At 30.9% G+C, this 12,883-nt stretch overlaps 1 long non-coding RNA gene and 1 other non-coding gene across 2 annotated transcripts; both read left to right on the top strand.

Moving 5' to 3' along the window:
• Nucleotides 1-1,358: 1,358 nt before the first annotated feature.
• On the top strand, nucleotides 1,359-12,605 carry LOC114178434 (uncharacterized). Its single transcript, XR_014993679.1, has 3 exons — nucleotides 1,359-4,853; nucleotides 5,355-5,451; nucleotides 12,223-12,605. It is a non-coding gene; the product is annotated as an uncharacterized LOC114178434 (long non-coding RNA).
• On the top strand, nucleotides 1,573-1,698 carry LOC114180059 (small nucleolar RNA snoR86). Its single transcript, XR_003603634.1, has one exon. It is a non-coding gene; the product is annotated as a small nucleolar RNA snoR86 (small nucleolar RNA).
• Nucleotides 12,606-12,883: the final 278 nt, after the last annotated feature.

Below are 12,883 nucleotides of genomic sequence, written 5' to 3'. Positions count from 1 at the left end.
TTGCAACATCCGCAAAAGAAAGTTCAAAAAATGTGAACCAGATGTCGCCATCCACAATTCAATTGCTTGAACCGAATGCCGACATATGTAATGGTCCAACTTAATTGCCACATCCGGAAATGATAATTCAAAACATGAGAACCGGATATCGACATCCGTAATGTCCAACTTAATTGCCACATCTAGAAATGATAATTCAAAACATGTGAACCGGATGTCGACATCCGCAATTCAACTCCCTGATCGAATGTCAACATCCGTAATGGTCTTTTTCAGAAAAAAAATGTTACGGAAGTTCACTTCCGCTATTTCAAATAACATATTCAAACTAGGCAGCGTCTCGTTTACAAATTTAAACATGGATTACATAGATAAAATATACAAATGATTAAGTGGACGAAGGATCAACTTAATTGGAATGGAAGGAAGCTAGAAAGGATGTGAAGCACAACACAACACAAAATAAAGCATCCGGAGGCTGCAACTGCTATAATGCCAATTAATCAGAGGGGAGAGAAGAGAGAAAAGGAAAATGACATATGTAAGAGAGAGAAGGGGTTGCTGCCGCACAAAAGGAAACTAGGTCAAAGGAACGCATGAGTGGGTACTATATTAAATCTAGGAGAAAAAAAATGTACTCTTTACTTTTTACTTTGAAGGGCAAAGTAAGGATTAAATAAGTTTTTGGAGGTACAAGGAAAAAGGATTGGGTACAGGGAGAAGCCCCCAAAAATTATAAGGTGGAGAAAGAATTTGCTCATCATGTATTATACGTAAATGGATTCGATTCTAATAAGTACAATTTCCTCCTACACCTCTATGTATTTCAACTTGCACTCTCATAGAATTATGAGATGTCTTATTTATCCTTATATTCTTTCTTCTATACCTACGCACTCCTCTCTCTTCCCGAAGTCCTTTCTTCCTCTACCTACACTGACACCCTTCACTCATCACTTTCTTCTATCCGAAATACACATATAAAAAATACATTATAAATTTCATAATCTAGAATATGAAAACAAAATTTGTATTCTAAATTATAAAATTCAAAATAAATTTCATAATCTAAAATATAAAAACAAAATGTATTTTAAGTTTGAAAATTCAAAACATATTTTTTATTTTATATGATAAAATGCGCGATCCAAAATACAAAATTTATATTTTGAAATATACAATTCAAAATACCGCATTTAAGAATATATAATCCCGAATATCTAAGCATATTTCGAAATTCAAAATAAAAAGAAGATGAAATTAGAGGTGTAGGAAGAAATTATGGATGTGCAGGAAGAAGCTTGCGAATGAGTAATTAAAGCCCAATGAGTGGGTTTGAGCCTCCTATAACAACTATCGCGGCGGCACAGCACGAAATTAGGGTTTAGCATTCCATTTAGCTATCTATAAAATCGTGGCACCACTCCTCATGCCCATATCTTCCTTCTCTTCCGTCTTTGAAATTGGGTAAGGCTTTTTGTGTTCAATACTAATTCTTTTCGTTCTGCAACTGTTTGAGTGCTTCTCATTCTATGTTTTGGAAGTTTTTGTTGAAAAGAAAGCCAATTTGCAGAGCAAGTGCGTGTATTATGTAAAAATGACGAAACTTGCATTGAAGGTTGGCGAAAACAATTGCGATTCTCCGTGCCTATCAGATTCACTTTGTTTTGATTATGGCCTCGAACAAGTCGCTAAATTTTTTCGATTTTTCTTTCCTTTTCATCGATTGTTTTAACTGATTTTTTGCAGGGTTTTTTATTTTGTGAATGGATTGAAGTTAAGGTCTTTGAATGTGTTTTGATGATTAAACGAAGCTCTTAATCTGTATTCTATGCTGATTTGGTTTTATAAATTTGTTTTCAAACTTTATAAAATTAATTATTTAATTATTGTAAGCGTGAAAAATGTGATTATTTGGAAAATATGGTCATCTATAAAGCAAATTGGTTTTTCTATACCAAGATTGTGTCGGAAGATGACTAAATTCATCTTTTGTCCTCCATGCCGTTTAAACACATGAAGTCCTGTGTTCATGTAGTACCATAACATCGGGGATACACATCATGATTTTATTTTATTTTGATGTTCTTCTATATGTTTTTCTCAGGAATTTTTTTTATCATTTATGTGATAAGTTTAATTTAAAATGATAGGAACTAAAAGTTAAGGAATGAATGAAAAATTTAGATCAAATTTGTTTAATAACGGTAATAAGAGAAGAAATAGAAAGATACTTATTTAAAACAAAGCAAAATAAATACAAATTCAATATTAAAGATTAGTGTCAAAATATAACTAGAGATTACACATTACTTTTCACTAATTAATTAGTATTCAAAAACATTACCCACCTTCTACTCATTAATTAGTATTCAGAAGAAGTTTACAGGCCACTTTCCTATATGATGATTTTGTAGAATTTAGTTTTCTATTAAACAAATGACATCAGGAAAACAAATAATTAACTAACATTACATTTATGCATTTATATCTTTAATACCTTTCAAACTCAAGGGAAAATACTTCTCCAAACAAAATCTTACGCATTGAGTTTATTTCTAAGTAGTTCAAAATCCGAAAAAAAATAAATCAAGTGTTCTTGTGCTTTATTTTAGAGTTGAAAATAAGGTTGTGTTATATCAACTTAACTTTGATTGTCGAGTATGACAGAGTAAAGGAAGAAGTATATAATTATTTTAAAACAGATGAATTTAAATAATTTTTCTTGAAGATTAAGAACAATAGATGCCCAAGTAACATCACATGTAGGGTGACAAAAGAATTTGACATCAATTGCTAGACTTTGTGGAAAACATAAATCAAGACTTTGGTCACCTTTGATTTTAGACAGGTTGTGTGAAGAGACCATTAGGAGATATGTATACTGAACTTTGGTCACCTTTGATTTAGTCAAAATGAATATATTTACTTTAATATTATCACAAGAATATTCTTAGAAAAGATATTTGATTTCAATACATAAAAAACAATCAAGCTTACCTATCTGAGAGAAAAACTAAATGAAACTTTTGAGTGAGTTGTTGCATAAGAGATACAAAGATGTTGGTGAACATATACTAACATGTAGATGTGAGTCATGTTGATAGGTAAATAATGTAAGATCACATTTGTTGTTGGTAAAAGAAGTAAGGTGCAAAAGAGTTGTGGTGAGTTTGTCAAACCACTATCCAACTGCTTGTTTTATGTCATACATGACTTAAGTCTACACAACAAATGACTTAGATTTAAGAGGTTAGAAATGACTTTGATTTAAGAGGTTAGACCATGTACACGGTTTCTTCAAGTTTCTTCAAGAGTGCGATTTGTCAACAGATTCATCACCATTTTTTTTTTCTTTTGAAAAACTCATTTTCAACTAATTGTTTTTCCATTAAGGAGTCCAAGTCCCAAATTGTGAAAAACAAGAAACAACATAAGAAGAAAATGTTGAATTATGTTTTAAAAAGTTTTGCAATTGTTTTGTTGTATCTTGTGTGCAAGCAATATCACATGATATATGATATTGAATGAACATGTGCAAAAAGTAAGATGATTTGGCAAATCTAGTTTTACGTTTTCCCTTCCTTAGTTAGTTACACAAGTATAACATACAATGTAAAAGTTTGAGGAAAATAAGAGATATTCAATATTTATATATTGGTTTGTTTAATTGCATAAATGACGACTAGTTCTTAATCCATAAGCTTACTCACATTGCAAATTATGTACAAGTATTCTTTTCCAAATCACTCTTGACTCAATCAAGTATTCTTTTATAAAGTCATTCATAACTTAATTAATTTTTCTCTTAACAAGCCACTTATGTCTTAACCTAAATATTCTTTTGACTCCCAACAACTCTTTGTTAACTCCATTCGAGTATTTTTTTATGCAAGTCACTTTTGGCTCAACTAAGTATTTTTTTTGACAAGTCACTCATGACTTATAATGACGCATAAGCTTGAGTGATCAACAAATGACCATCTTAGCTCATTAGAGGGAATAATGCCCTTTGACATGTACAAATGTTTGACTCTCTCAATTAGTTTATTGATATGAACACAAACAATGTTCTCATAAAATATTTTAGGACACAAAATTTGAATAAGAGATGAAACTTGCAAGATGGTCGCTCTCCTCTCTCATCTTCTTCTAAAAAGAGTTTTTATGACATCATAAGAGATGATCGTTGTAAACACTTTTCTATCCATTGAGTATCTTTTAACTCACTAGTTTGTCTTTTTTTTTTCTTCTTCTTCTCAATATCGTTTGTTGATCATTGCCATAAAATAGTGTTTAATGTACTTTATGTGCCAACACCCAAATTTGTTTGGGCGAGTAAAATTTTTATTTTCAAAAAATTAAAAAAATGATAAAAATAAGGAGTTTAAACAAAAGTTTCTTAAAAAAAATTAAATTTTTTTTGATATTTTAATTTTAGAAAATTACTAATTTTTAGAAAAATGGATAATATAGATAAAAAAAAATAAACGAGTTCGAAACTGAAATCACCTTTACATGTCCTTTTTACATATTTCCATACCATTTTGCATTTTACAACTTTCATATTTTATTTTAGGATTTTCTTCCTACACCCCTAACTTTTCTTCCTACACCTCTAAGTTTTCATATTTCCCATATTATCCTTAAAATTTGACTGAAGTTTGACCGTTGACTAGGGTAAAAACCTATATGATTGTTACCATCTTTCTTTCCTAGTCGTGTGGTGCACATACCTTTTTTTTTTCATCTGGTCTTAATTTCCTCACCCCCTTTCTCACATCTCCATCACTTTCTTTCATTATTATGAGAAGCGGAGGAGCCTTATCGTCACTGGTTTCATTTTGGCGAAGGTAAATTCTTCTTTGTTAAGTGGTTTAGGGTTATTTGGGGTTTTGGATGTCTTAAGAGATGGTGAGATCTAGTTTTTAAGCTGTTATATTTTCGCGTTTTGAGTTTGGAGAGCGAAACTCGTCTTCATTAGCTTATAGATGGTGGAACCACCGGTTTTCGTAAACATTTTTCATTTAGGCTTATAGGAACTAGCAGTACTAGTTTTCATAAGCTGGTATGTTCCGGCTTGTAGGATTTAGTAACACCGGCTTTCGTAAGCCGGTTTGTATTCACCAACTTATAGGATGTGTTAATAACGATTTTCGTAAGCTAGATTTTGTTCCCCAGCTTTTAGAATGCAAGACTACTGGTTTCTGTAATCCAGTTTGTTTCTACCAATTTTTACGATGCGATTTCGCTAACTTTCGAAAGTCGGTTTGGTCCTACACATTTCAAAATGGGTTTCTTTTTTTTTGTTTATCTTTGTTGGTATATTTTAATTCATAAGTTTTCTTTTGCAGATATGGGAAGAACTCGCGATGCTCATACAATTCGAGGAGAGAGATCTAACCAAGTTCAAGGAGAGAGTTCTTAACATTTTTACTATGGCAAGGCAAGGTTAGTATTGTTGTTGAAGTTTTTTTTTTCTTTTTTTAATGATATGTGTTTTTAATTTATATGGTTTGATGTGTAAGTCTTTTGTCTAGGACCGAGGGGAGTTAAAATTGATTTACTATGGTAAAAAAATATAATAAATTAGGAGTTTATCACCTTAATGTTGAGGAGTTTGTTGTGAATTTTGGATTAATGCATCTTTGTGACATATCATATGAGTATGCTAGGCTGATATCTGCCTTTGGTGAGATGGGTGTGACACTTGATTATACTTATAATGAGAAAATTTTGTCCCACTGTCCCTCTAGATAATGTTGTTGTTCTGGCACTACTAATTGAGTTGTTAGGGGTGGACCCGACAAAGGCCACTGAACTAAGACAATGTCGCGATGGGCCAGTTTTCAGAATCCGAAACATGATTGATGATGCTACACCCCTTCCTTCCCGGTTTTCAAAATTCGATGGCTACGACTTTTAGGATCCAGTATGGACGAATTTCATATTCTAGTATACACGGGTTTAGGCCGAATGAATTTTATAATATGTCTTCATCAACTTTCAAAATCCGATAGTGTCGATTTTCATTCTTTTGTGAAATCGGTGAACACTTACCGAAGATATACTACACAACTACACCCCAATCACTCAAAAAATAAAAAAATGCTCTTAAAATTGAAATGAAAATGTTACCTGGAATCGGTGAACTTGAACAATAGGGAGAAAGAGAGAAAATGGAGCAAAGCTGATCCGAATAGATGAACAAGATTGTTGAAGAAGAAGAAGAAAGAAGAAAGAAACAAGATTCTTGAGGAACATCTCTAATAAGAGAGAAAAACAAGCAACTTAAGTGGTGGATGAGTTTAAGTGGGGTGAAAAGCATCAAAGGTGCATGTTTAAGAAGGTGAAAGTTATTGAGCACAGTAAATAAAGGTTACTGCTTACCTATTTATATAATAATTTATATATACTGTTTGTAGGGATATTATGGTCTGTGCAACAAAACTTGGGGGTGCTGGAAGAAAAATTGGGGTTGGAGGAAGAAAGACCCTTTATTTTCATATTCATTTTCTTTCTGGCCCACTTCGTTTCATTGGTTTACTTCCACCACCCATCTTCACCATTCTATCCAAAACGGCTAACAACTAAATGTTTTAGTATCTACCTATGATGCACAAATATGATACGTGTATCAGACACGACACTGATACATCGATACATTTATTTTAAAAATCATAGGATACGATAGTGATATATGAATATTGAAAAATGTACAATAATTCTTAAAAACATAATAAATATATGATTGTTATTGTGTGAATCCAAATTAAAACTATATGTACTAAAGTTATCCACATAAAAAATATAAATTATTGTCATCATGAAAGTACCACTACAAGAAAATTCTTAAAAAATGACCAATTTTAGTAACCAAAAATAGGTTAGAGATCAATTTCCTAATTAGAAACCAATTTAAAGATCAATTATTTTGGTAGCCAAAATCTTGGTAGCTAATGTTATTGCCTAATTTAGAAACCAATTATTTTGGTAGTCAAAACCAATTTAGAAACCAATTCATAATGAATAATATTTTAATTATCAATTTAGAGACCAATTATAATTTTGTAGAACTATTTTAGTTGGCAATAATTTTTAGTCCTTAAATTGGTCACTATATAGTGACTAATTATTATTTTTTATAAAATTGGTTATTGTTCAAATATTTTCTTGTAGTGTACTATGACTTTATAAATTATATATCTCATTGATAAGTATTGATAAAGTATCTTAAAGTATCATACATGAATACGTGACCTAAATTGAAGTAACGGCGCATCATAAGTATCCTCACACACAGCTAGACATTTTCCTTTTCATTCACTAGGTGCCATGTGTCACTCTTTGATTGGACCTTTTTTGTCTGTTTTTAAGTGTTAAGTACATAGCCATGTTTTAGGCACGTGATGCTTCAGAACCAACGTTTATTTCACCTCCACTCCAGATTCCTTTAACGGTCCCGTTTTCTCCTTTCCAAATACTCTCTTTCTTTGACCATTATTTGTAACGTGCACGGAATTTTAAAAATTATAATATATTTATTAAATTAATTTAAAATTATAAAGATATAACTAAATTTAATATAAGTATTTTATTTTATAAAATAAAATAATAATCTTTTAATTATTTTTTAAATGAAAATGTATTTAAGTTATTTTTTATATATTTTTAATAAAATGTATTGAGTATAATTATTTTAAACAATATATTAAGATTGAGGTAAACAAAATTAAGAAATCAAATTCAATTTTAAATAAATATTTAGTGTAGAAAAATGTAAATAATAGATTCTTTAACAATAAAAATGATGAACAATACAAAAATTGTTGAGTAAATTCTCTAAAAATATAAAGGTTATACGATATAAAGATTATGAAGAGTAGACGATACAAAACTACAAATGATAGGCCATCATATAAATGTAAGAATAGAGTCTCTTAAAATACAAATGTAAAACGATGCAAAAAAATATAAATAGTAAAAGGTCTAAAATAACAGGAGATAGACCATGAAGAAAAATATAAAGAATAGACTTAGTAAAAATACAAATGTTAGATACAAATGTTAGATGTTTGGTGGACTCTTCTATTGGAGTCATTTCTAAGAGTTACTTTGGATTTTAAATTTTAAATTTAAACTATTACCATACTTTTGTATTTTGTTTTTGTAATTTTGAACTTCAAATTCAAACTTTATTATAATATATTTCAAATTTCAAATTTGGCAATATGTATTTTTATTTTAGGAAAAAAATTAAATTAAAATTATTAGTGATTTTTATATCTTTAAAATTTTTAAGAATTTGTAATTTTTACTTTGTAATAATACATTAATGTTTATGTTATCGAAATTATTTTTTAAAATATTGTTTAAGCTTTTTTGAAAGGTAAAAAGTATAATACTTGTTCAAAAGCATTAAAAAATTCATTAAAAGGCTTGATTTTTTTTTATAGTTTTTTTATATTGAATTTTAAATTTAAACTTTAATATCATATTTTTACTAATATTTTACTAGTTTGAATTTTAAATTCAAAGTTTGTTACCATATATTCTGAATTTTAAATATTTTACCATATTCTCGAAACTTGGTTACCATTATATTAAGGTTAGAATATACATTTGGTCCTATTTTCATTCAGTTTTGTTATTATAGTTATTCAGTTTTTTTAATGTTTTTAATTTTCTTAATTTTTTGTTTTAATTTTTGAAAAAGTGTTTATGTATCAATCCAAGAGCGTGTCATGTGTCAATCCAACGGTGTGTCACATGTCAAAGTCAATATATTATATTGAATTTGGTCCCTATATTTTTTATTTTGTTTAATTTAGTCTGAATTGTTTTCTAACATGGAGCATTTTTGTCTCTCTCCAAATTGAGACAAAATTTAATTTTTATACAAATGTTTATAATGATGTTTTTATTTAAATTCACATTTTTATAAAATATTTTGGTTGAGGGTTATAATTAGTTTAAAATTAGAATGAAAATGTTAAGAATGATGACTAATTTCAAAATTTTAGATCAATGGTGTTAATTTTCATCCTTAAAATTTTCGTTCTAATTTTAAACTAATTGTAACTTTAAACAAAAAATATTTAATAAAAATGTGAATTTCAATAAAAACATCATTATAACTTTTATATAAAAATTAAATTTGAATTCAATTTCGAGAGGGACAAAATTGCTCAATTATAAACAAAATTGAGACTAAATTGAATAAAAATAACAAATACTAGAGAAAACACAGGCCTAATAATGCTTAACGTCCCATTTAATAATTACGATTAATTTAAATGTAACATCACATAGGATATAACGTAAAGAGCATTGTCATGGAGTATGAGTGTCACTCCTTACAATTATCCAAAATACACAGAGATAAAACTAAGGCACACCACGATGTCATTAACAAAAGAAGGACAAGAATAAACGTTTTGACAACTATCCAAAAATATATGGTCATAGAGCAAGGACAATACACATGCCACAACCTTAAAGAGTACTCGGAGTAGGGAATCCAACCCAAGGATAGCTACGTAGCGGAGTTTCCATCACCTTGATGATCACTAGGGGTTTCCACATCTGCTCACATAAATAAATTGATGATCATTGCAAAAGGAGAAAATCACACACAAAACACACAAGCAAATAGAAAGGGTAAGCTAAAGTAAAAAGGTTTTATCATATAATTAAGCATGCAATTTAAAAGTCAAGAATACATGAGTCAACCAAGCATGTGATAGCAACCAAGCAAGACTCTAAGATTCCATTATATGGATACATATAATCAGTCAGATTCACTAGATGCTTGCACTTATGGTGGCCTCTACTGCTCTACAGAGCGATTGCCAATGAGTTTCACCCTACCATGCACAAGGTTAGCCTTCAAACATCTAAGGTCATTATCCTGCTAAAGACTAGGGCCTCCTGCTACTCTCACCACTCGAGTCAGTATACTTTACATGAGACTAACTGACTCTTTAGAGAGTTTTAGGATGCAATCCTTACTTGAATCCTTACTTAATTATATACTGAGGCACCACCACAAAACCTTACTAAGAGGTTCATGAAATTACGTCTATTACCTGAGGCACCACCATGAGTTCTCACCAAGAAGGTCATAGAATTACGTCCATTGTATGAGGCACCACCATGAACTCTCACCACGAGGGTCATGGAATTACGTCCATTACTTGAGGCACCACCATGAGCTCTAACCACGAGGGTCATGGAATTATGTCCATTATATGAGGCACCACCATGAGCTCTCACCACGAGGGTCATGGAATTACGTCCATTACACAAAGCACCACCATGAATCTTACCAAATGATTCCTGGAATTACATCATAACCATACCATAGCCATGCTTCACCAACCAACCATAGAGTTATCATGCATATCAATCTCATGCCAACATATAACCAACCATCCAATCATGTTTCATACGCATAATCATACCAAACTCATCAATTTCAGCCTATAAACCATTTAATACATTCATATTCACCCAATTCATGCTTTCATAGAGTAACTCAATCAAACATGTGGCCATCAACCAAAACAGAGGAGAAAAAAGCACCCGAGCACATCCCTGTCCAATTCTCGCTCAAGCTAGAAGCCCTCGCTCAAGCGAGCTCCCTTTGCCTATGTGAGAACTCGAGCAGTGGAACAATGAGGTTCTCGTGTGTTCTCGCTTAGGCGAGACCTCCTCGCCTGAGCAAGATGACCCCTCGCTAAAAACGTGAGCTCTTTGCCTGAGCGACAACGAGGGCTAAATACTTGGGAGGGTTCCTGATACTCTCGCTTAGGCGAGACCCACTCGTTTGGGCGAGAATACCAAATTCTCTCCACTGTTCACGCAGGCAAAAACAGGAGTTCATCCAGAACAATGCATAGTGTATTTTCATTTCATCACAAGCACCAATCAACACATAAAATACGATTTAAACACCCAAACAATCATATGATTCGAAAAACATTTAAAAGTTCTAGCTTCCCTTACTTGGAAAATGCAAGCCAAAGACGAAACCCAAGCCAGCGAGAACTACAACTCCAGGAGCATATTTGTGAGGTGAAGTAGAAATGGGTTGAGCTAGCTTGACAAAGAAGTAGAAACCAAACCCTAGCAGAGCTTGCTGTTGCAGTTCTAAGAGGGGGGTGGGGTGGGGAAAGGGACCTATTTTTCTGAAAAGTGGTAGAATGAGAGGGTTAGGACTGATTTAAGGGTTTTGGGAACCCTATGGGCCAGCTTTAGGCCTAACAAATTAGACTAGACCCTTAAACTTTTAGGGCAAAAAAAATAGTGGGTTTTACCGTATTCATATTTTTTAATTTTCACAAAAATTTGAGTTAAGATCAATTAAAAATATATAATTATTTTTTAAAATAGTTGTTAAATTTAAAATTAGAAAAATAAAATATATACGCAAAAAAAGTTTTTAAAATAATTGTTAAAGACAAAAAAGACTTTTAGAACAACGATTAAAGATAAACTATTTATAAAATAATTAAGTTTTAAAATAATTAAGGGTAAAATTGGCATAATGAAATGTGGATACAAAAGATGATATATCTTTATACATTGTTATAGATACAAACCAAATTGAATATAAAACATTGATTATGACATGTGGCATGTTACTAGGTTAACACATGGAATTTTTTTTAAAAGTTAAAATAAAACAAAAAACCATGAAACGACACGTGACCATCATTGTTCATTACCATTAATTATTTAAATGGCGTTAACAAAAAATGATCAAATTAAACAAAATTTGATAATAATTAAGACATGACTTAATAGAAAACAATTTTATGACTAAAATGACAAAACTGAATGAAAATAAGAACCATGTGAATATTTTAACCTTATATTAAAAAGTTGTTGGTTATAGATTGACATTTGTATATAATATTGATATCGATATTGATTACAAATCCATAATAATAATAATCCTAAACTTTCAAAGGATTCGAAAAGGCGGATCTCTCATTTTCTTTCAAAATGCAAGAGCTTCTTTGTCTTAACTAATCTCGCCTCCACCACCAGTGCCTTAATGGTGTGACCCCTGTGTGAGGGTTTGTTCCTTAGTTGGTTTCTCTCTCTGGCAAACATTTATTATGCAGTCACTACATTCGAAACTTAGCTACTATGTGTTATTGATGAACAAATGAACCATTCATTCTTTGTGGTTTACTGTGTGTTTGTTCTTTTTAGAGTAATAAGGATGGTGGAATGAAGATGATTGAATTGTTGTTGGTGATTTTTCGTTGAGGTGATGGATCTGTGATGGCTTTTGCAGGTGAATGGTGTTGAGTTGTAACATAGGAGTCTTTGTATTTTTTTTTTGTTTTTTTGGATTGATAGATTGTTATCTGGGAATGGTGTAGTGTGTGATGTTGGGTCTGTGATTTTTTTTTTTTGTTTAAAACACGAGGCTAAGATCATGGAGGGGGTTGAAATTAAAGAAAGGTGACGTAAATCTTATAGTAATCTTTTTCTCTTATAGGGATGACATTAGTATCCTATATGTATATTTTTTTCCAAGATCTTTACAAGACCAATTTTTACACTTGAATCAAGGAAAAAGATTTTTGTTATCTTCTTAGTTCATTAGCCTTATCAAATTCAATATAGAACAATATTAGAAATAAATAACCACAAAGATATGTGTCATTTTCAACATGCTCTCATCAAACACACTTTTCACCTGATATGTCATTTCCAACATTAATAAATATCAATATATTGTATATTTGAAGGGTATAGTTTTTTCAATTTTCCTTAACATCAATTCAACAGAAGCCCTTTGGTGAATGTGTTGAAATCTTAAAAGCGAAAATGAGGAACAAGACTAACCTCCTACCATATTGTTATC

This window comes from Vigna unguiculata, chromosome 3 (assembly GCF_037176805.1).
Source record: "Vigna unguiculata cultivar grain cowpea cultivar isolate G323 ecotype 2 chromosome 3, ASM3717680v1, whole genome shotgun sequence".
In the NCBI taxonomy this organism is placed as follows: Eukaryota; Viridiplantae; Streptophyta; class Magnoliopsida; order Fabales; family Fabaceae; genus Vigna; species Vigna unguiculata.
Note: the sequence above shows the minus strand (reverse complement) of the source record. Positions and strands in the feature narration are given on the sequence as shown.